Genomic DNA, 23946 nt, shown 5'->3' with positions numbered 1-23946 from the left:
TGTCTTCTGAGTGGGGGACCTTTGGAGGTGGAGCTGCTGGGTTTGTTGTCTGCTGGAGTGGTGTTCCTGAGCCTGCTTTTGCATGGCTGAGGTGTGCCTTCTTCGTTCAAGTCCTCTGCGTAGTGTTTCTTTGAGTGATCAAGGTTCATGCATCGAACCATGCATGGTAGTAGAGATTCTGATGCAGCGTCCTGTCTAGCTGTGTTGGAAGATTTTTGGCGTACCATTGTGGCACAGCGATCCCTTCCCTCCACTTTGGGGCAGGCCGGCCTCAACGGCTCGGCAGACTTACTCTTCGGTGAACAAACCCATCCTTTAAAAGAGACCCTAACCTAAGGAGCTGGGCCCTATCTGGCCTTCTCCGGGTTAACAGCTAAAACCTAGAAGGTCATGGAAGGCCCTTCTCAAGAGCTAAGCTTTCCTTGACCTGACACACACACAAATGTTTTCAAGAATATATATATATATATATATATATATATATATATATATATATATATATATATATATATATATATATATATATATATATATATATATATATATATATATATATATATACATATATATATATATATATATATATATATATATATATATATATATATATATATATATATATATATATATATATATGTGTGTGTGTGTGTGTGTGTGTGTGTGTGTGTGTGTGTGTGTGTGTGTGTGTGTGTGTAAAAGGGCAGGAGATTCTCTCCTAGCCATATTTCGTTTAATGTGATCGCCAGTTCAGCATTTATGATTTTGTTTAAGGTATTTTCTCTATACCTTAGCAGAGTCTTATATTCTTTTTCCAAAGAAATGATGGCTTCGCCGTAGCTAGCCATTGGCGCTATTATTTATTTATTTATTTATTTATTTATTTTGTTATTCTTACTCTCATGAGCTTTCTTCTCTCGTCCTCGCTGGCTAGTTGCGGCTAAACCATCACTTCTTTGGAAAAAGAAAAATATAAGACTCTGCTAAGGTATAGAGAAAATACCTTAAAGAAAATTATTATAGCCGAACTGGCGATCACATTCAACAATATATATATATATATATATATATATATATATATATATATATATATATATATATATATATATATATATATATATATATATATATATATATATATATATATATATATATATATATATATATATATATATATATATATATATATATATATATATATATATATATATATACTCGTATATATACACACACACACACACACACATACACACAGACACACACACACACACACACACACAGACACACACACACACACACACACACAGATAGATAGAGAGATAGATAAGTTTATTGACCACAGCGTACATAAAGATATACAAGGATTATTATTATTATTTTATATGATCACAATTTTCATTAACATTATATACTAAAAATAAAATACTACTGTAGTCCATACGACTGATAAATACTGGGTTAAAGTTAAAAATATTGTAACAAAACCAGACAGTAAAACTGTAACACATAAACACACAAACTGCACTACTGATGCAAATAAAATTGCATAATATATTACACAAAGGTAAAGATTCCATAACTCATTTTCTTTAAAAAAGCTTAAACGAATAAAAACACAAAGACCAAGTAGAAAAAACTATAAAAAGTGGTATAACATAGAAACGCATAATTTCTTTGTACCAAAACTATGCACTATAAAGCTCTCCAAAAAGGACCGATTTAAATATTAAGAAAAAAATTTTTACAACCAGCCATATAAAATATAAAACTATGACATGCACCCTCTAAATTTTGGACAAATATAACATATTTATCTTACAGTGGATTACAGAAAGTGTTAACAATACAGTTGTAACATCTTATGTATAATATCACAACATTTTGCATTCGGCATGGAAAATAAATCCTGTATAGAGCTGAAACCATGTTGTTGTCTGAGGTGTTGTGTGTGTGGACAGTGTTGACCTACATGTTGTTCTGTCTGTACGTCCCCACACACACACACACGTTCCTCCAGGGGCAGACGGCCACGCCCACGCCTGTTCCACCTGCCTGTCTCCACGGCCAGGCTGTGGCCACTCACCCTGAACCGTGTGAATGACACTCTATGTATGTCGTTTATCGTGTGTCTTGTTGTGTATATGTCATGTACTGCTAAGTCAGGGTTCATCATCTTATACACTAAGCATCTTGAGGCTACAGAGTGAGAGATGGCATCATGAACATTTCGCAATAAAGTAGACTTATGCGGCACGGCAGTGTGTACCATTTGTGCTATCAACTTCCCCGCTGGAGTGTTCATTGCAAATGAAGATCTTATTGCGAAAATTAATGGGTCGTCAAACATGTTCATTCTTTCTGACCACATTTCATGGTAGAATTTATGTTGCTTATGCTGGATCCAATCTACAAGCGTGGGATATCCTAACTCGGCACAGCAAACTATGTTCGGTGTTGTCCTCCTCACGTTCAGTAACTCCTTCATAGCCCAAATATATAGCTTTGTGATGGGCTTTAAATCAGCACCGACCCAAGACTCTGAACCATACAGTAGTGAGGAGAGGAGGGCAGCATCAAACACACGTCGCTTAACAATAAATGGGATGTCGTTGTTCTTACGTACAAACGAAACAAATTTTAGCACGTGACACAACTTGTTCCTGGCGTGAAGCCTGACAGCGGACGACACTGACCCGTCACAAGTGAACGGTGACCCCAAATATATATAGTGACTGCAGTGCTCGACTCGACACACACACACACACACACACACACACACACACACACACCACTTCTTACAATACTTCTAATTTTGTCAACTTTTTTTCTTTTTTGACTCCGGCGTGCATCTTGTCTCCCGAAACTGCCCTGACTTGCATTTATATGAGTTTTCGTTCCCTTCGTATGTGCATTCTCTCTCTCTCTCTCTCTCTCTCTCTCTCTCTCTCTCTCTCTCTCTCTCTCTCTCTCTCTCTCTCTCTCTCTCTCTCTCTCTCTCTCTTACCTTATGGATTCCACGGACTCAACTCTTTAACTCAATGTCCAGGAATAATTACGAAAACTTCGCGGGAGCCATTCGGTCACTCTGGATGGAATACAAATGAGCGAAAGGGTATCGCTGATTTAATTTAGTCTATGAAACGAACGTCTGCATTCTTGCCCGCCAGCATTTTTCCAGACACTTATTGACCAGAGTCTAGTGGCAGCAGATGAAAGGAGGATATGCGCTTGCGGAGTGTGACGAGAAAGTTACGCAGGAAGGCGGAGCTCCAGGTTCTCAGTCCATTTCATCTCGATCTTGACATACTGCACATAGGAAAAGGTGTTGATGATGAGGATGGTGGTCTTAGGTCAATACATGATGAAAGATGTCAATAAAAATAGAAGAATTTTGCAGAGCACATTTAATTTATAAATATTATAAAACTGTAAAAGCAAAATGTTTACGGTATGTATAAAAAAAAAAGTAAAACGAATGAGGAAATGAGGACTCAACATAATTTTCTTTGGAGAATTAATCGCACTTGCTGTTTTTTATTTATTTTTTTTTTCATTCCTTTAAAAACTTATTATCGCCGTGGAAGGAAACTGGATCTCCCAATTGCTATTTATGTTGCGGCCATTCTTAAGCAGTAAATATATGTATGAGTGTATAAATTTAGTAATTCATGGCTGAGGGCGACATGCTTGCAGCTCACCATGATCAGATTATCAGATAACATATACCTCTTTCCTGCCTTCCATCATGAAGCCCGCTCGCTACCTGTAACATGGTATGCTTGCCCTGCTCCGAGAGGCCGTATCTCCATATACTGGTAGTAAAGAGACTAGAAGTGAACATCTTTACTTAACATTCAACGGAAAATGACCCAGGGGTCTCTTACATACCTCACGAAAACTTACATAAATTAGTGTTTCTTAACCTCATATAAGTGCTAGAATCTCCATAGTGTGCTGGAATAAATTTTTTTGGCTGCTGGTCAATGCTGCTTATTAGACGGAATAATGTTAGTGTTCTTCGCGAGGAATAAAATGTATCGAAAGAATATTATTTAACACGTGCACTTTTTTTTTTTATAACCTTTAACCTCATTTCCAAGTGTGTTAATGCATTTTATAGCATGATGAATAAACTACATTTGTGCGAATATTCTACTCTTATTAGTAATAGGAAGTCTGCGTTTTGTGATCCATCTGTAGCCAGACATTAGTCGAAATTAGGGAATGCTGGACAACTCAGACATCATTACAAGAAGTTCTGAAGTTACAGATTTAGAGGTGCAGTCCAGGGTACAAGGAACGCCGGAACACACACACACACACACACACACACACACACACACGTTTATCATAGGCTCCTCAATTTAGGAGCATCTCTTTTCAGAGGAAGAGTTACAGGAATCTGAGGTGTCACAGTAATCGCCGATATCAGTTTATCATAATCCAGCAGAGCACAGTGATGATGTATCGCGATACAGCTTGTTTGAGGTTTTATACAGCTTCTCCAAGCCTAAGACCAAATCTTCAAATCTCGATGACAGCTGTCTTGGATCTTATATTTATTATTTTGTGTTATTGTATTTTTGATAAAGCTATCTCTATAAAATCATGGCTCATAATACTTAGGAAAACGTGAGTTTCGAAGATTTTAATGAGGTACTAAATGAAAAGTATTAAGCGAATGAGGGACGCTGGGGGCGGTAAGACACGTTCGGTATAATTGTTGCTTATTTTGCCTCAAATATTCTTTACCCAAGTGATATACAAGTGATGTTAAAGGTTCCTCCATGGTAAATAAGGGTGGATGTTTATATATGGGAATAGAAGGCTGCTACAGCCTGTAGATAATGTGTGAAATGAACGTTGTCAGGAAATAGGAAGGTTAATTTCGGCTATTGATTTTGCCTCTCCCATTTTATTTTATTTTATTTTTTAACTAAAATTCAGTTTCTCGTATGATATCAGGTCCTCAAAGGTAACGAGGATAATAGCTAATGACAATGAATAAATATATGATGAAAACCTTAAAGAATAAACTAGATCAGAAGTTAACGTTACGAGATCAGTAGTTAAGGTTAGGGATTAAAACCGAGCTTCGTTCTCTTATGTTGTACTTTTGTCTCTAATTACTTTTGAATTTCCTTGATGCCAACGTTTACAATGGTAAATAGGTATAGTTGATGATTTTATCAGTAAGCACAAGACTTAGCCTGGGTGAGCCCGAAAGCAGTTCAGATTTCCAGCTGAACAAGAACCGACTTATTCATATAGATGAAAGAGGCTTTTATTCTCACGTCTTTTAGTCTAAGTTTCAATGAGGAAGTAAAGATGTATGCCCTAACCTCAAAGAAATAGTGTGTGTATGTTTGTTTGTGTGCGTGCGTGTGTGTGTGTGTGTGTGTGTGTGTGTGTGTGTGTGTAGAATATAATAAACTAGTTTACGTATTTGTTATCATACCCTTTCATGCATTCATTCACCCATGGTGGGAGCGTTTTGAAAACAGGTTCAACTATTTTTTTTCTTCACTTCCAGGCATCAGCATCCAGCATGTCCATCCATGCAACCATTTCATTCACTTTACATACATCAAAATATTTCATGTAATCATCGCTTTCCTCCATTCTTCGGACCTGTTCAGACGAAGCAATGTCAATGGCCCGACTGTCGGGCGACTGTTCACATGCGGTGTTTGCAGTTTCGCGTGTCTCTCCTTACTACCCCTACTGCTTACCTCTCTTTCTGTGTCAATCATCTGATGACCATGGACGTAGAAGAAGTGACATATGCATGGGCACTGTATCGTCGTTGGCAACGGTGGAAGGGGTAGCAGATACATTGGGGTTCAGCCTATTTTACATAATAGACTTACCCATGGTTCCCAACACTATATCCAGACCTACGAGAACATGAATCAAAGTTCTATAACTACCTGGGAATGTCAGTCAGATCACTTGACGATCTGCTTGTACAAATACAAGATGACATATTTTCAACAATCGCTACGATGAAAGACTGCATTTCTCCAGAAGGGAAAAAAAAAAAAAAAGGAAAAGAAAAACTTGTCATAACACTTCACATAGAATCTCAGCAGGGTTTGCCCTCTCATTGGCCAGCGTCCCACCCCACCCCAGCCAATAAGGCGCGATATATCCATGAAAACGCGGTGACTGAGTCTCGCCTCATGTGTGACTCAGCAGACGCGTCACAGCGACTGGCTCCAGTCGCGCGACTGGGCCAGCCACAAGCCTGTAGTGACCTTGCCTCTCAGGCGGGACGCCAAACCCTTTTCCCACACTCCATTCCCTCACATGGTGGGTGCATCCAGCTTTGTGACCTGACGCCACCGGCCGGACCACGTGGGAAGTAAGGTCACTGCCTTTGTCTGCAGCTGTGCTGATGACAAGAATGACCGGCCACGCCGGCAGTCCTTCTTCAGTCACCAGCCCGCTCTCGCCTCGTTCACACGTTCCAGCGTCCGTTCCCACCACCCTGTATAGTTAACATAATAATCTCAAGACTACCGGCTGTGTTTCCATCTATGTCTTGACTAAGTAATACTACATTTGGTGACCCGGGGTGTAGCCTTGACACGCGATTGCTCCCAACAGTGACATTCTCGACGTGTCGGCAGTAGGCACCTGCCTAAACGATATTTACTCCCAGTAAAGTTTAAAACACTGGATCATGGGGTGTTGTGAACCTATCATTAAACCCAGTGTGACCTCAATGAACGTTTCCCTTTGTGTATCACAACACAAGGGGGCAGTCACAGCCTGCCCTCTAAAGACAACTCTCTTCCTTTACACAAAACTACGAACACCTAATTACTCACTCACCTTCACTCAAAATTCAAAATGATCATGGCGACTCCTACACCAGCCTCGGTGCCCCCATCTGGGGACGGTATCACAAATGTCCCCAGGTCGGACTGTTCTTCTGGTATCAACCTCTTGACCTCCCCCTCAACTTTTTCTTCACTAATTTCTACAACATTCGCTGTCTTAGATCTAATTTTCAATCTGTAGAACACCATCTCTCCTCTACTAAACATCATCTTCTTTTCTGTTCCCTCCTACTTTCTCTATCCTCATTTTCAATCCAAAGCTGGATGTTGCGTTTATGTGCGCAACAACTTAACCTGCTCTCGTGCCCAAACTCTTTAATCTTCCGAGTTTTCCACCATCTGGCTACGACAAACAGAGTCACTCAAACTAAATTTACCTGTGCTGTATACCTCTCACCTAACTCCTCTGACTATAAGAAATTATTTGACTACTTAACTTCCAAAGTGGAGCACATTCTCTCTTCCCTTTTGCGGAGATCTCCATTCTTGGAGACTTCAGTGTTCACCATCAGTTTTGGGTTTCCTCTCCCTTCACTGGTGAATTAGCCTCTATGTTTGCTCTCTTTTTTTAGGTAATTACCTCAGATCAGCATAATCTCACCACTTTAAGGTAATTTTGAGGTAATCTAAGTATCTTTAAGGTAATTCTGACGTAATTTGAGTACTTGATAACACTACTTGATCACTCGCCAAAGACACTGTTTACCAAGAATAGAAAAAAAAATCGAACTGAATAACAAATTAATTACAATAGAATAAATAACAAAGAAAAAATGGAGGAAAGTACCGAGATGTACCGTTGGAAAGGCTGTAGACCTTTACACGTGAGTGGTGAACACAATAACAAACAAGCAAGGGTTCAAGGCCACCAGAAAAGTCTGTCCTTAGGGCATCCCTCACGAAATAGGATTCGCAGGTAAGACTGACATGATCCAAGGATGAATGACTTTTGTAAACACAACGGCCTTATATGAATCCAGCAACCAGTGACATACCACAGTACCAGATTGTATGGCAGGTTAAGTTTCCTGTGTAATAAATGAGTAGACTGTAGGGATAAGGAGAAAATCAATGGGGGACATTGTAGACCTAATTGGGGAAATGTACTGTCATTTTCTTACATATAACTCTTATTTGTTGTAGCTTTCATTATCTGTGCCTGTTTTACATATATTATGACAATATTGTGTTGCATGGACATTCGGCCAACTTAATGTTATGTTTAGTGCATGTATTGTAAGGAGTATTCTGGTGACGTGATCAATCTACGACTTACACAGGATGACCTTGATGGGCCCTGGTGCCCCCTTGTTGTCCTTAAATTATACTATGTTATGTTATGCTGTTGCAATAAGGTGTTGTGGATTTGTCAAAAGCTGCTGGTTCATGTAATTTCTTTATCTAAGCATGTTTTTTTTTCTTTCTCCACTGTGATTGTATTTTTTGGGATGAAAGTTAACTGAGTATTATTTTACCTTCACGCCCGTCTCACACCGAGGTACACACATGGCATGAGTCACTTGTGCTTTGCATATGGAACATGTTGTGGAAACTAATTCTTATCGGAAATTAACTGTTTCAGGGGTATGATTTTTTTTTTTTTTTTCCACCACACAGGCCCAGCTTGGCGAGCCGCCATGACACATCTCACCACTCAACACAGCTTCTCTATTTAGTCTATTGCTTTTATAAAATTTTTACAACATACTAAGGGTTGCATTTGGGTTAGGCCAGTGAGAGTTATTAATGTTTTGTTAGGTAATTGATGCATTTGCTTTAGGCCAGTGTATTTTGGTTTATAAAGAAGTGTGCATGTTTACATTTTTGTGCCAGGAGCAGCGGGTGAGGTGGTGACTACACACTATAGTTTTATACACAATAACTATCAATGCTAATTCAATTCGCGACGGTAGGGACTACTAGATTAATTATAGACAAAAACCTATCAGAAAAATAATTTTGTCCAAAATTGTGAGACGGGTGTGAAAGTAAAAAATGACTACTGAGCCTTGGATAAGTTTTAGATTAGGTTTGGTAAGTTCAGAGAAGATTTAGACTCATAGGTTAGATTTTTACCCGAGTCTAGCGCAAGGCCTGGCCAGTACCCTTGTATTCTCATATCAAACCTTATTAATACGGAATTTAAACATGAATCTAACTGAATTATGTATCATTATTAACATTGAATTTAAACAATAAACTAACTAAATGAATCCCATTCTCTTAATGACCTGTTCTGCCTCTTCTAACTCTTTTCTGACAGCATCACATCATCTGTAAAGAATATTGGACTAATATTACTGTAATTACTTCATCTTTTAATCCTTTTATTAACTTTTAAAGTTCTTGTACTGTTATATATGCTGCTATTCACCCTAACGTATTTACTTAACTGTGACACAGGTAAGGGGTTATGCTTATGGTGATCTAGAAGTCATGAATTGTGTTCTTTCATTTTTCAGTGTGACCTTGATGTAGCACGTACCATGGCTACTGCAGGAGATACGAGTAGTGATGAGGATGTCAATTATGACACAGATGATTCAAGCCGTGTCCTACCATCTTCAAAGAAAAGACTCAAGCTTACAGTAATAAAAAACAAAAGTTTCCCATTGACTGGCTTCAACTTCTACAATTTAAAGATTGACGAAAGGCACCTAAAGGAGACTCAAAACCTACTTGCTCAGTTTGTTTTACATCAGTACCTTGTTTAGAGTAGGCATTGAGAAACAAGGAAAAGTGCTAGGCATGCAAAAAAAAAAAAAAAAAAATAGGTCAAGTCTTAAAGGAGTGTCAGCGACTGTTTTGTTTCACATCAACAACCTGCAGCCTACAGGATGGTAAATGAAAGTAGAATTTGCAGTTTTATTGCTGGGAATAATTTACCATTTTCTTCAACAAACCCACTACTTCACCTCATTAAAGCTTCTTGTCCATCTAGTGCTATGGAGAAACGAACACTAAATGAATTAAAAATGTCAAGTACAAGATGTACCAATATCATTAAGCAGGGCGTAGTACATAAATTTTCAAAATCTTTAGTTGAAACTCTGAAGACAACTTTGTTTAGCATTATACCTGATGAAACAACTGATGTAAGCAGTGAAAAGCAGTTGGCACTGTGTATAGTTTATTTTGATTATGGAAATTTTAATGTATCATTTTTTTTTTTTTTATGATTGTAGTAGAAATGTGTGATGCTCAGTCTTTGTATACAGTCACAAAAAAGGCTTTGAGGACAAAGGTGTCCCACTTAAAAATATAATTGGCTTTGCATCAGACACATGCAGTGTGATGTTTGGAAATAGACACAGTATAGCTTCACCTATGAAAGCTGAATTTCCTCATATTCTCTTCATTAAATGTAGCTGTCATATGATTCACCTATGTATGTCTCACGCATGCTTGAAACTCAACTACATTAGAGAACTTATGTAGGAATATCTTTTCTCATATCAGTCACTCAAGCCTTAGGCAACATGAATTGAAAAAGTAAAAAAAAATAATAATAATAATAATAAATAAATAAATAAATAAAAGATAAACCCATCTTCCCATAAGATGCTGCCATTTGGGCAGACACGATGGCTATTTTTGGAGACGTGCGTTAGCCGCAATTTAGAACCTTAATTCTTTACTTCACATAAGTAATTATTGAGTGTCGTAATCCTTCCTATGTGACGGACAGTGTTCTCAGGAACCTAAGTAATACATTCATTAAAGCTCAGTTGCAATTTGTACAGGTCCAGTTACACCGAGTCAGTGAATTCAATACAATATTCCAGAGTGCAAGACCTAAATTACAGTGCTTTCATGAAGTGAGAACACTATTGCAAGAGCTCACGGGTGATTTTGTTAAGAAAATTATCTTGCATAACTGTGATCCATTTTCTCTTGATGCTCAAAATTCTAATTTCCATGTCCCAGTAATGGATATTTATGTTGGAATTCATGGTACAAAACACAATCTTGAATTCACCAGTATGTAATGATACAAAAAGCATGAAAAAGTATAAAATGAGCTGCAAGTACTTTCTGATTGAGCTAATAGAATAAATTCGATCACACACATACACACAGTCACTTAAAATTCTTTCATTTCTTATTCCTGAGAATGCCCTGAACCTGAGACCTAGTAGCCTGAGGAAGGTAAATCCTTTCCTTACATGAAAGAAATCTGCAACCGTGAACAGGCAGATTTAAAGTGGAAAAAGCTAAGTGTGGACTCGCAGAAGGGAAGATGTGGAGCAATATGTGGAATTTTGGAAAGACCATCTGAGCAAAAAAGAAAACAAATGGACAGTCCAAGTACCCTAATCTCATGAAAGTTGTTGGGTCTGCTTTGTCTTTACATTTCAATGCTGCTGTGGAAAGAATTTTCAGTCAGGTACGTCTCATCAAAACCGATTTAAGAAATTCTCTTAAACCGTGTAGTCTAGTGAGTTTGCTGCATATCAAAAATGGACTTAGCAGGGCTGGAGTTAAAGCGCATGAGTTGACCTTAGATAATGATATGAAAGCTGCACTCGCAAGTGTGGTCAGTGATGCAACAGAGGAAGAATGCCAGAAGAAGTTACCTTCACTATACACAATGTAATATTGCTCATACACTGTGTTTTAATGTACATACGCGTTTTCCTCTCTTTTGAGCTGTATCCCTTTCCTGTCACTTTTAAGGAATTATATGCAACAAAATACTTAGTGTTTTTATGTTGTTTACTTCAGTAAAGAGCAGCATAAACTGTTTCATCAGTGAGCATGCCACTATGCCCTTCAAAAATTCTTTTATTTTAATTTCTCAGCATATATGAGATGAAAATATTTTGCTTTGAATGTCTTGTTGTGAGGAAGACATGCTTACGTGTGATGTGGGTGATCTGCATGATGTTTATATTAGTGCTTTGAATATTCTTTGGTGTTCTTTATTTTTGTTGCAACCCAAGAACCAAGAAGAAATGAAACACGTAAAAAGAAAGAAGAATGAAACAAGAGTGAAGAAATGAAGAAGGAAGTAAGAAATATAAAGATTAAATGAGGGAAGAAGATGATAAACACGAAAGCAGGTACCAAGAAGCTATCACCACCCAGATAGATGAGAGACGAGACATGACCACCGAGAACAACAACATGCGATGAGTCATCACAAGACTAACAGAGTCGGAGATTAGCACCAGATTACAAGAAGAGATACCCAGGTGGCTATCACTAAGTTAGAACACAAGAGAAGCAGAGGTCACCGGAAGCAAATGGCGTGGACAACACGGACAGCCGGTACACCATAGGAAACGCAGCCTCCTTGTTCCTGATTAGAAGATGCGATTACCGAAGTTACTCAAGAATGAACTTTATTGAAAGTTAAGGGAAAATAAACTGTATGAGCGAGGTATGGGAAGATAAATATAGTTACTTGAAAATGGACCTTACAAAATGTATAGAAAAATGAACCGTATGATGAAAGTATGAGAAAATAAATTAAGTTAGCCAAAAATGAACATTATTGAAAGTTATAGGAAAATTAACCGTATGATCAAAGTATTGGAAAATAAATCTTATAGCAACGGAAGTCTTGTTGGGACAAAAGGTCGCTCTAACATCATGTGTATATTATGAGGTGTAGGGAACGGGAAAAGACAGAAGCAGACAGACAAGCTAGACAGAGCTGTCATACCAAAGGATCAAGATGGGCAAGCCGCCTGTCACAGTAGCAGTAAGTAGAGCCAGACAGTTGTAATGCAGTCAGAGTAAAATATTGGTGTTATATATTAACAGAGAGGGATTGGGTAGATGTAAGATGTGTTTCTTCATTGAATATTAGTTACGAGGTTTGTGACTTATCATTGAGTATTAAACATGTGAAGTGATTTTAATCGGAAGTGTAATGTGAAGTATTCGAAATATCTAATAGAATTTATTTAAAGAAAGATTAAACAATTTTCGTAGTTTTTCGTTGTTCTTGGAAGTCATATATAATTGAGAGTAAATATATGTAAATAATAAAAATTAAGTAAAAAAAAAAAACTTAAACGCGTTCCCTTGAAGCCACAAAACCCAGTCTTAGAGATCAGGGACGCAGCAAGATCGAGCAACATAGAAGCACGACACTGGTGACAGCGGTGTGATTTATATTACAAAGGATAATGCTGCAGGGATAATACTGCATAGATTGGATTGATATTGCAAAGATAGATATTATGTGACTGATATTGCAAAACTTAGAATAAAGCAAGAATAGAATGTGGCAAATGTGACATGAGAGTTGCAATTATTTGTTGCAATGAATGTTGTAATTGCTTGTTGAATTGCCTGCAAAATTTGGTGCTATACTGAAATAATTAATGAGAAATTTTAACCACAAAAAAAAAAAAAACAACGATAAAACCTAATAAGCTATTCATTTTGTGGGTGTGTTGCTCTCAAGTTGTCATCCTGCTCTTACTCCCATACATTTCATGGTTACCTTTCTTGACTGCTTAAACTGTCTCGCTCCGATTAAAAGCGTCTTGAGATATGTTCGGTGAATTATATTGCTTGTGTGATAAGGGAATTATGGCTTCTTATAATGGTCATCAGTGACTTGTTCCACCAGCAGCATACAAACAAATATAAAACAGTAGTCTGTTAATACTCAGGACTCTATAATGTTTAGATTAGATATAGACATAATTAAGGCAAGCTGCATTAGTTAACTACATGTGACCTCCTCCTGCTCTGCCTCAAGACTGTTAGGCATGGCCACCACTGGCACAGGATCCAGCAGCTATACCATTAATTCCTCAGGGTAGGTTTGGTGCTTGGCCCTCTACCTACGGGAAATTCAGAAGGTTGTGAAAAAGAAACAAACTTCAAATCAATTACCTAGCAATAGTTAGGTAAAAATTACAAAAGTTATATTTTTGCCTGAATTGCGGGTACACTGGCATCAGAACCTTTAAATACTGTGTAACTTAAACTATATGGATATGCTTGATGGATGGACTTTCTTTCTCTCTCTCTCTCTCTCTCTCTCTCTCTCTCTCTCTCTCTCTCTCTCTCTCTCTCTCTCTCTCTCTCTCTCTCTCTCTCTCTCCTCTCTCTCTCTCTCTCTCTCTCTCTCTCTCTCTCTCTCTTTGTGTGTGTGTGTGTGTGTGTGTGTGTGTGTGTTTGTGTGTGTGTGTGAGAGAGAGAGAGAGAGAGAGAGAGAGAGAGAGAGAGAGAGAGAGAGAGAGAGAGAGAGTAGAGAGAGAGAGAGAGAGAGAGAGAGAGAGAGAGAGAGAGAGATTTACATAGAAATGCAGACCACAACAGTCCTTCCGGTCCTCGCCAAGTGATCTGTCCTAAGACAAACTAAGGTGATAGTAGAAGAAAATGACAGCAAAGCAGAAGGCTCTTCCTCTACCCTCCACTCCCTCCAGCATAAGCCGTACAGGAAACAGGTCGGAAATAAATACCTTACGAGGTTAGAGAAGTAAAAACCCGAAGAAAATTTTTATAGGAAAGAATAAGTATATTTGAAATGAGGTGCCTTCATTCCCTGTAGGCAAGCAGTTTTAATCTACAGCAAACCAACGCTGTTAACCGCGGATTTTGAGGCAAAATATTTATCAAGACGGCGTTTAAAATTCTCTACGGTAGTGCAGTCTACCACGTCTCGAGGGAGCAACAATTTTAACAACCGTTTCCTCACGTGTGATTTGAATAGTCTATAGTGAGATACTAACTGCAGGTCCATGTTAGCAATGCCTTTGATGGTTTGAAACACTTGTATTAAGTCGCCTCTTCTTAGAGTCAATGAGAATAGACTTTTTTTTTTTTTTAAGACGCTCTTCGTATGATTTGTTTCTTAGGCTTAGGCTTAGGGTATCTTTTTTCTTCCTTCACGCTGAAGTTGTTCTAATTTATCAATGTCTTTCTGATAATAGGGGCACCATGCTTTAATGCAAAATTCCAAAAGGGGACGAACCAGAGAGTTACATAGAATGAATATTGTATCTTTAGATATTTATATTCAAATGATTTGCCGATTGAGCCAATTATTTTATTTGCTTTCTTTATGACTTCTGAACATTGCTGGCTAGGTTTTAGGTTATTCGATATTGTTACTCCTAAATCAATTTCGCTGTCTATACTTTTAAGTTCGGTACAATTCAAAATATACTTTGCTTTCTAGTTTCGATACCCTATGTGAAGTGCCTTTATGCTTATCTACATTAAAACTCATTTGGCAGCTTTGCCCCTACTCTGAAAATTCATCTAGATTGTCCTGCATTTATTTTACTTGTTCATTTGAGACTTTGGTATTCGCTACTTTGGTGTCATCAGCAAACTTCAATATTATACCGGTAACACCCTCATCTATCTATAAACAAGGAAGAGAACCGGTCCTAAGACACACACACACACACACACACACACACACACACACACACACACACGCACACACACACACACACACACACACACACACACACACACACACACACACACACACACACACACACACACACATACACACACACACACACACACACACAAACACACACACACACACACACACACACACACACACACACACAGAGAGAGAGAGAGAGAGAGAGAGAGAGAGATTCAGATTCAGATTCAGATTTGTTTATTATCCACCAAAGTGGTTATTACTCAGGTTACAATAGATATTTAGTAATTACGATAGACACATCAATTACAATACATTCAGATACATAAGTCTCTTACAACTATTATATATTAATGTAAAAGATTTGATAAATTGTTTACCATTAAATCCCAAAGGTAAAAAGTCACAATAAAAGAAACACACATACTACACATGCACAAAAACATACATATAAAATAAAAATAAAAATAAAATAAAAATACAATAAAATAAGATAAAAGTATAAAATAGAGATATATTAGCGAGTAAAATTTTCTTGAAAAGATGACGATAAAATCCTCAGTCTGGCTTAAACATTATCTGTTAGCAGAAATTTCTCAATTCTAGCCTTAAAAGTGTTAAGAGAGGGTGCCTGGGTTAGGTGAGGTGGGGGAGCGCGTTCCACAGCTTGGCTCCTCGTACAGCAGTGCGCCTGTCTCCACTGTGTGTTTTTGTGTGTGGCACGTACAGGCTGTGCCTCTGTCTGGTGATGCTGCTAGTAACAGCTTGTCTACTGCTTAATGATAAAAACCATTCTGGGTAAAATCCTCGTAAAGCTTTAAAAATAGTTATACCTACTTGAAATACATGTTTCTGCTTTATTTTTAGCCATTTCAGTTCCCTGATAAATGGAGATATATGATCATATTTCCTTACTCCTCCCACTGCAACCCTTGCTGCAAAATTTTGCACTTTCTGCACATTAGATATTACAGTGTCACTTGCAGTTCCCCATATCCTAATGCAATACTCAATTAAGCTAAGAACGAGTGTCTGTACAATAATGACCCTGGTTTGTTTATCTAAGCTGTCACCTATTCTGCTGATATACATTAAAATACCAATAGCTTTCTTATTTAACTCATTAGTATGGACATCAAAGAGCATAAAGCGGTCAATATAGACTCCTAAGTTTTTTACGTGTTTACTTGGGTATATGATGTTCCCATTAAAGTTGATCGTTGTGGTAGGTGGAATTTTAGATAATAGCTGACTGTTTCCTATAAAAATACACTGAGTTTTAGAGGAGTTGAACATCAAACCATTTTTCAAAAAATAATCTCGACATTTCTCATGAGTGTCCTCAGTGTATTTCACAATTTGATTAATATCTTCAATAGTTCCCGAATGCAAAAATTGTGTGTCGTCAGCATATTGTATCAGGAAACAATCAACATGTTCATATAAGTCATTGACATAGATGCCAAATAAAATTGGTCCCAGGATCGAGCCTTGTGGGACCCCATAGCAAGTAGTTTTCTTTTTAGATATATTGTTTTCTAGACGAACTGACATACTTCTATTCATCAAATAATTATCAAACCAAAAGCAGTCAATATTTAATAGAGAGCACTTATTTAGAAGGAATTTATGGTTGACTGTGTCAAATGCTTTGGAGAGGTCACACAAGGTTAACAGAGATACTTTCTTGTTGTCCATATTTGCATACAATGCATCTGTGACGCTAGTGAGGGCCGTTTCAGTAGATAGTTTGGGTCGAAAGCCATGTTGACTCTTAGACAATAAACTATTAGATTCTAAGTAAAATGACAGCTGTTTAGCAACAATTTTTTCCAGTACTTTAGATATGATAGGTAGTATAGATACTGGTCTGTAATTATTCACACTATCAGAGTCACCGTTCTTATATATTGGGACGACCAAGGCGTGTTTCCAGGCCTCAGGGAACACCCCCGTCACCAAGGATGTGTTGACCATACACGTAAGGAAGGGAACTATGACACACAGCGCGTCTCGGAGAAACCGTAACCCGATACCATCAGAGCCGACAGAGCTGGTTGTATTGAGATCTTTAACTGTTAATATTATGGTGTTAATATCTACTGGTTCTGGTCTAAAAGTAGAGACAGTACTAATATTAGGTTCAGGAAGCTGGCCAACAGATTTACCATCATCAGTTAGTTCTTTCTGTGAGCGTTTAAAAGTGGATTCACCAATACCAGAAAAGAAATTAGTGAACTCTTCGGCTTTCTCTTTTACGTTTTCAAAATTATAGGAATTGTGATTATTTTTCTGACTAGGGATAATTTCTTTAATGATGTTCCACGTAGCCGAAGTGTTCCCTTTGTTGTCTTTAAAGCGATTGAGGTAGTGATCCATCTTTGTTTTATTAATTAGTTGCTTGACGCGTTTCTTTACTGTCTTATAACGTTCCCGTAACCGCGAATTACTTGTGTCGATTTTAAACTCTCTTTGCAAGTTATTACGTTCCTCCATTGCCTCACGTATACCGTCATTCATCCATGGTGTTGGTCTTCCTTTCACTGCTCTAGTTACAGTAGGGGCACATATATTAAGACAATTAATAAAAACATCATTAAAAATTTCTACTTGTTTGTTGACATCGTCAGTTAAAAATATATTATTCAAAATCAGAACATTGTCAAGAAGAAGCGAGCAAAAAGTGTCTTTATCATAGTTCTTCAAATTACGAAACGTTTTTACCTCAAGCAATTTTCTGGGTTTCCTTACATTTAAAGCAACTGATATTAGGTCATGGTCAGCTATGACTTGAGGAACAACATCTTGTGATAAAATGACATCAGGTTTATTAGTTATTATGAGGTCTAGAGAGAGAGAGAGAGAGAGAGAGAGAGAGAGAGAGAGAGAGAGAGAGAGAATCCTGAAGATTACTAAATAGAATGAGACTGATTGAGAATGAAAATGGATGGAAGGAGCATAAATGCAAAGGGATGAGAAAAAAGAGAGGAAAAAAGAAAAAGGAGTATGGAACAGGAAAAAGAGTATTTTTCAATGCTTCCTCTCTCTCTCTCTCTCTAATTCTTCACTCACTTCTCATCCTTGCTGCTCATATTCATTCTTTCTATTTTCTTCCCGTTCTCCCATCCTCTTCCTTCATCCTTCCTCTACTTCCTTATCCCATGTACTCTCCTTCCTCAGTTATCTCCCTTCCTCCTCTTTTTCCTTTCCTCTCCCTTCCTCTTTCATTTTGTCTCAAAACCACCTTCCTGTCATCACCTCTCCCCCTTATATAATAAAGATAAAGGACAAGGGAGAGAAAAGGGGGTGGAAAAGGACAAGGGAGAGAAAGGGGGGTGGAAAGCAGGGAAGTGTGAGGGAGGGGAGAGGGAAGAGAGAGAGAGAGAGAGAGAGAGAGAGAGAGAGAGAGAGAGAGAGAGAGAGAGAGAGAGAGAGAGAGAGAGAGAGAGAGAGAGAGATTTTATTAGTAGTAATATTACTAGTAACGATATTTGTGCTTAGTGTACTACTGGTTCAACTTCTCATCTAGGCATCCGTACTATAGCCGCATTAGACGCACGGTAATTATTAGATGCTTTTTTCTCTAGAAAAAAAGTGTCTTGTGCGCCGGCAAATACAGTAAATATCATGGGTCAGAAATCGTGACGTGTCAGTTAAGCCACACCTTTCTCAACCCCACTCCATGTCCACCTCCCCAACCTCACTCCCTCCTTGTTTCTACATTTCTCTTACGCTCTCCCTAACTCCTCCATTTAAGCTCCCCTCTCTTTCTCTCTCTCTCTCTCTCTCTCTCTTCTCTCTCTCTCTCTCTCTCTCTCTCTCTCTCTCTCTCTCTCTCTCTCTATGGTATGAGATGCATGGTAGATGGGGAAAGGAGAAGGAATGGGGATGTGGTGGAGGATAAGAAGAAGGCAGGCCCAAGATTCCAAAGCAGCTGTAACCAATGACAGGCTGCCATGAAAAAAAAAAAAGATGACAGGTATCAGTTTTCTTAGAAATATAGATAGGAAAGCTGCCTTATCAAGTAGGGAGCTGTCTGTACATATATAGACCTTATTTATTAATAACATAAAAAAAACAAAATTTATATATATATATATATATATATATATATATATATATATATATATATATATATATATATATATATATATATATATATATATATATATATATATATATATATATATATATATATATATATGTGTGTGTGTGTGTGTGTGTGTGTGTGTGTGTGTGTGTGTGTGTGTGGTGTGTGTGTGTGTGTGTGTGTGTGTGTTTGTGTGTGTGTGTGTGTTTGTGTGTGTGTGTTTGTGTGTGTGTGTGTGTGTGTGTGAGTGTGTGTGAGTGTGTGTGTGTAACACATAACATACACACACACACACACCCTTCACTCAGAAATTCAAAAATTATCATGGCGACTCCTACACCAGCCTCGGTGTCCCCATGTGTAGAGGGTACCACAAATGTCCCCAGGTCGGACTCCTCTTCTGATAATGACCCTAAGTGTCTTGACACCCCTCAACTGTTTCTTTATTAACTTCTGCAACATTCGCTGTCTAAGATCTAATTTTCAATCTGTAGAACATCACTTCTCCTCTTCTAAATCTCATCTTCTTTTCCTCACTGAAATTCAGGTGTCTGAGGCAACTGACAGTAGCCCCTTTTGTGTTCCCTCCAACTTTCTCTATCTTCATTTTCAATCCAAAGCTGGATGTTGCGTTTATGTGCCCAACGACTTAGCCTGCTCTCATGCCCACGCTCTTGAATCTTCCGATTTTCCACCATCTGGCTACGACTACGGGTTCACTCTCAAACTAAATTTATCTGTGCTGTATACCTCTCAACTAACTCCTCTGACTATAAGAAATTCTTTGACTCTTTAACTTCCAAAGTGGAGCACATTCTGACTCTCTTCCTTTTTGCAGAGCTCTCCATTCTTGGAGACTTCAATGTTCACCACAAGCTTTGGCTTTCCTCTCCCTTTACTGACCATCCTGGTGAACTAGCCAGCTTTGCTATCCTTCACGATTTACAGCAATTGGTGCAACACCCTACTCGTATTCCTGACCGTCTTGGAGATACGCCCAACATTTTTTGCCTTTTCCTGACCTCGTAATCCTTTTGCTTATGCTGTCATCATCTCTTCTCCATTTTGCTCCTCCGATCACAATTTCATATCTGTATATTGTCCTATCGCTCCAATCCCTCCTCAAGATCCCCCTAAGCAAAGGTGCCTCTGGCGTTTTGCATCTGCTAGTTAGGGACCGGAAGAGGTATTTTGCTGATTTTCCTTGAAATGGCCACTGCTTCCGTGTCAGAGACCCGTCTTTGTGTGCCGAGCCCATAACAGAGGCGATAGTGTCTGGTATGGAGGCGTACATTCCTCACTCTTTTTTCTCGACCTAAACCTTCCAAACTTTGGTTTAACACAGCTTGTTCTCATGCTATACATGATAGAGAGGTGGCCCACAAAAAGTACTTAAGCCTTCCATCACCAGAATCTCATGCACTTTATATTTCTGCCCGGAACCATGCCAAGTTCTTCAACTAGCCAAAAACTCCTTCAGTATTAGAAAATGTCAAAATCTTTCAAAATCTAACTCCCCTCGTGACTTCTGTCATCTAGCCAAAAATATCTCCAATAACTTTGCTTTTTCTTCTTTCTCTCCTTTATTTCAACCATATGGCATCACTGGTATCACATCTATCTCTAAAGCTAAACTCTTCACTCAGACCTTTGCTAAAAACTCTATCTTAGACGATTCTGTGCTTGTTCCTCCCTCTCCTTCATCCTCTGACTACTTCATGCTACCTATTAAAATTCTTCGCAATGATGTTTTTCATGCCCTCGCAGGCCTAAATCCTCGGAAGGCATATGGGCTAGATGGGGGTCCCTCCTACTGTTGTCCGAAAGTGTGCCTCCGTGCTTGCACCTTGCCTTGTCAAACTCTTTCAACTCTGTCTGTCAACATCTACCTTTCCTCCTTGCTGGAAGTTTGCCTACATTCAGCTTGTTCCTAAAAATGGTGACCGTTCTTATCCCTCAAACTATCGTCCTATTGCTTTAATTTCCTGCCTATCTAGAGTTTTTTAATCTATCCTCAACAGGGAGATTCTTAAACATCTATCACTTCACAACCTTCTATCTGATTACCAGTATGGGTTCCGTCAAGGCCGCTCTACTGGTAATATTCTGGGATTCCTTACTGAGTCTTGGTCATCTTCTTTTAGAGATTTTCTTGAAACGTTTGCTGTTGCCTTGAATACATGAAAAGTCTTTTGATAGTCTGGCACAAAGCTTTGATTTCTAAACTACACTCCTACGGCTTTTATCCTTCTCTCTGTAACTTCATCTCAAGTTTCCTTTCCGACCGTTCTATTGCTGCTGTGGTAGACGGTCACCGTTCTTCTCCTAAATCTATTAACAGTGGTGTTCCTCAGGGTTCTGTCCTGTCACCCACTCTCTTCTTATTATTCGTCAATGACCTTCTAAACCAAACTTCTTTTCCTATCCACTCCTACGCAGATAATACCACCCTGCACTTTTCCACGTATTTTCATAGACGTCCAACACTTCAGGAAGTAAACATTTCACGCAGGGAAACCACAAAACACCTGCCTTCTGATCTTTCTAAAATTTCTGATTGGGGCAGAGCAAACTTGCTATTGTTCAATGCCTCAAAAACTCAATTCCTCCATCTGTCAACTTGACACAACCTTTCAGACAATTATCCTCTCTTCTTCAATGACACTCATATGTCCCTCTCTTCTACACTGAACATCCTCGGTCTGTCCTTTACTCATAATCTAAACTGGAAACTTCACATCTCATCTCTAGCTAAAACAGCTTCTATGAAGTTAAGTGTTCTGAGACGTCTCCGCCAATTTTTCTAACCCCTCCCTCACTGCTAACTCCGTACAAGGGCCTTATACTCCATATAAGGAGTATGCTTCACATGTCTGGGAGGGTTCCACTCATACCGCTTTTCTAGACAGGGTGGAATCAAAAGCTTTTCGTCTCATCAACTCCTCTCCTCGAACTGACTGTCTTCCGCCTCTCTCTCATCGCCGCAATGTTGCATCTCTAGCTGTCTTCTACCGCTACTTTCATGCTAACTGCTCTTCTGATCTTGCTAACTGCATGCCTCCCCTCCTCCCGCGGCCTCGCTGCACAAGATTTTCTTTCGTCTTATCATCGCCTTTCCTCTAACTGACTGTCTTCCGCTTCTCTCTCTTCGCCGCAGTGTTGCATCTCTAGCTGTCTTCTACCGCTGTTTTCATGCTAACTGCTCTTCTGATCTTGCTAACTGCATGCCTCCCCCTCCTCCCGTGGCCTCGCTGCACAAGACTTTCTTCTTTCTCTCACCCGTATTCTGTCCACCTGTGTAATGCAAGAGTTAACCAGCATTCTCAATCGTTCATCCCTTTTTCTGGTAAACTCTGGAACTCCCTGCCTGCTTCTATATTCCCACCTTCCTATGACTTGAATTCCTTCAAGGGGAAGGTTTCAAGACACATCCTTCAATTTTTGACTACCGTTCTGGACCCTTTTCTGGGACTGACATCTTAGTGGGCTTTTTCTTTTTTTATTGGATTCTCGTTGACCTTGGCCAGTGTCTCTTCTACAAAAAAAAAAAAAAAAAAAACATATATATATATATATATATATATATATATATATATATATATATATATATATATATATATATATATATATATATATATATATAGGCGGGGGTTGGAGGGAAGTCAATGCCAACCTTGAAAGACCAAGGGAAATAGGAGATATCACCGGCCGAGGAAGCAAGATAGAGAAGCAGAAGACGGCAAGAGACAAAGGCGAACAGGAGATATACAAGTAAATACCATGACAAATAGAAGATATCGCAGGACGAAGAAGCAATGAAGAGAAGCAGAAGACGTAAGAGACAAAGATGAACAAGAGATACACAAGATTACGAGAAGCGACGGGACAAGAGAGAAGCTTCTAGAATCAACTACCCATCCCCGGAAGTTATCAGATGACTAAGAGATACTAGAACCCAAAATGGTCAGCGGATGTCGACATGACCAACGGCACGGCCAAGAGGATGATGATAAGCTGACAAATTAGCGTATGAGTAATAGATATCGGAGGAGAGAGAGCCAAGGTGTGTCTATGACTCAAGTATCAGGTTATGAGGGAGTAAGAAAATGGATCATACGTGAGAATGTTACGGAAATAAGCCATAATGGTAATGATAAAGGTTCGGGGAGAAAAAGTCGTGCAATGGCAGGAATATGGGCAGCACCTAGGCGCTGGGAAAATCGGAGAGCCACTAGATATCGCAGAGGGGATTTCCGGGTCTGAGAGGGCATACCAGGGTCAGATGGCTCAGCAGACCGGGGTTGCTGTTCGTAAGAAGAGCTTAAAAGTTTGCAGTGCAGTCTTTTGCAGCTTATATTGATAGGTTATGTAGGTAAGAAGATTTTTGTTGGTTATTATTATAATGTTTGTTTGTGTGTGTCGAAGCGGAAAAGCTACTTATTGATCATTTGGGTATTTTGTGAAATTAAATGTTGATGTGGTGCTGAAGGCTTCATGAATAATAATGATTATTAAATCTTGAAAATAAGGAAGTGCATTTTTTCTGTTGTGTAACGGGATATTCGGAGTTGTATTTAATTTTATTGGATTAAATTCAGAAAGTTTTTTGTGTATGCTGTTAATTACAATGATTATCTTATTTAAGA

This window comes from Scylla paramamosain, chromosome 42 (assembly GCF_035594125.1).
Source record: "Scylla paramamosain isolate STU-SP2022 chromosome 42, ASM3559412v1, whole genome shotgun sequence".
NCBI classification, from domain to species: domain Eukaryota; kingdom Metazoa; phylum Arthropoda; class Malacostraca; order Decapoda; family Portunidae; genus Scylla; species Scylla paramamosain.
The sequence above is the reverse complement of the archived record's forward strand: the minus strand, read 5'-3'. Positions refer to the sequence as shown.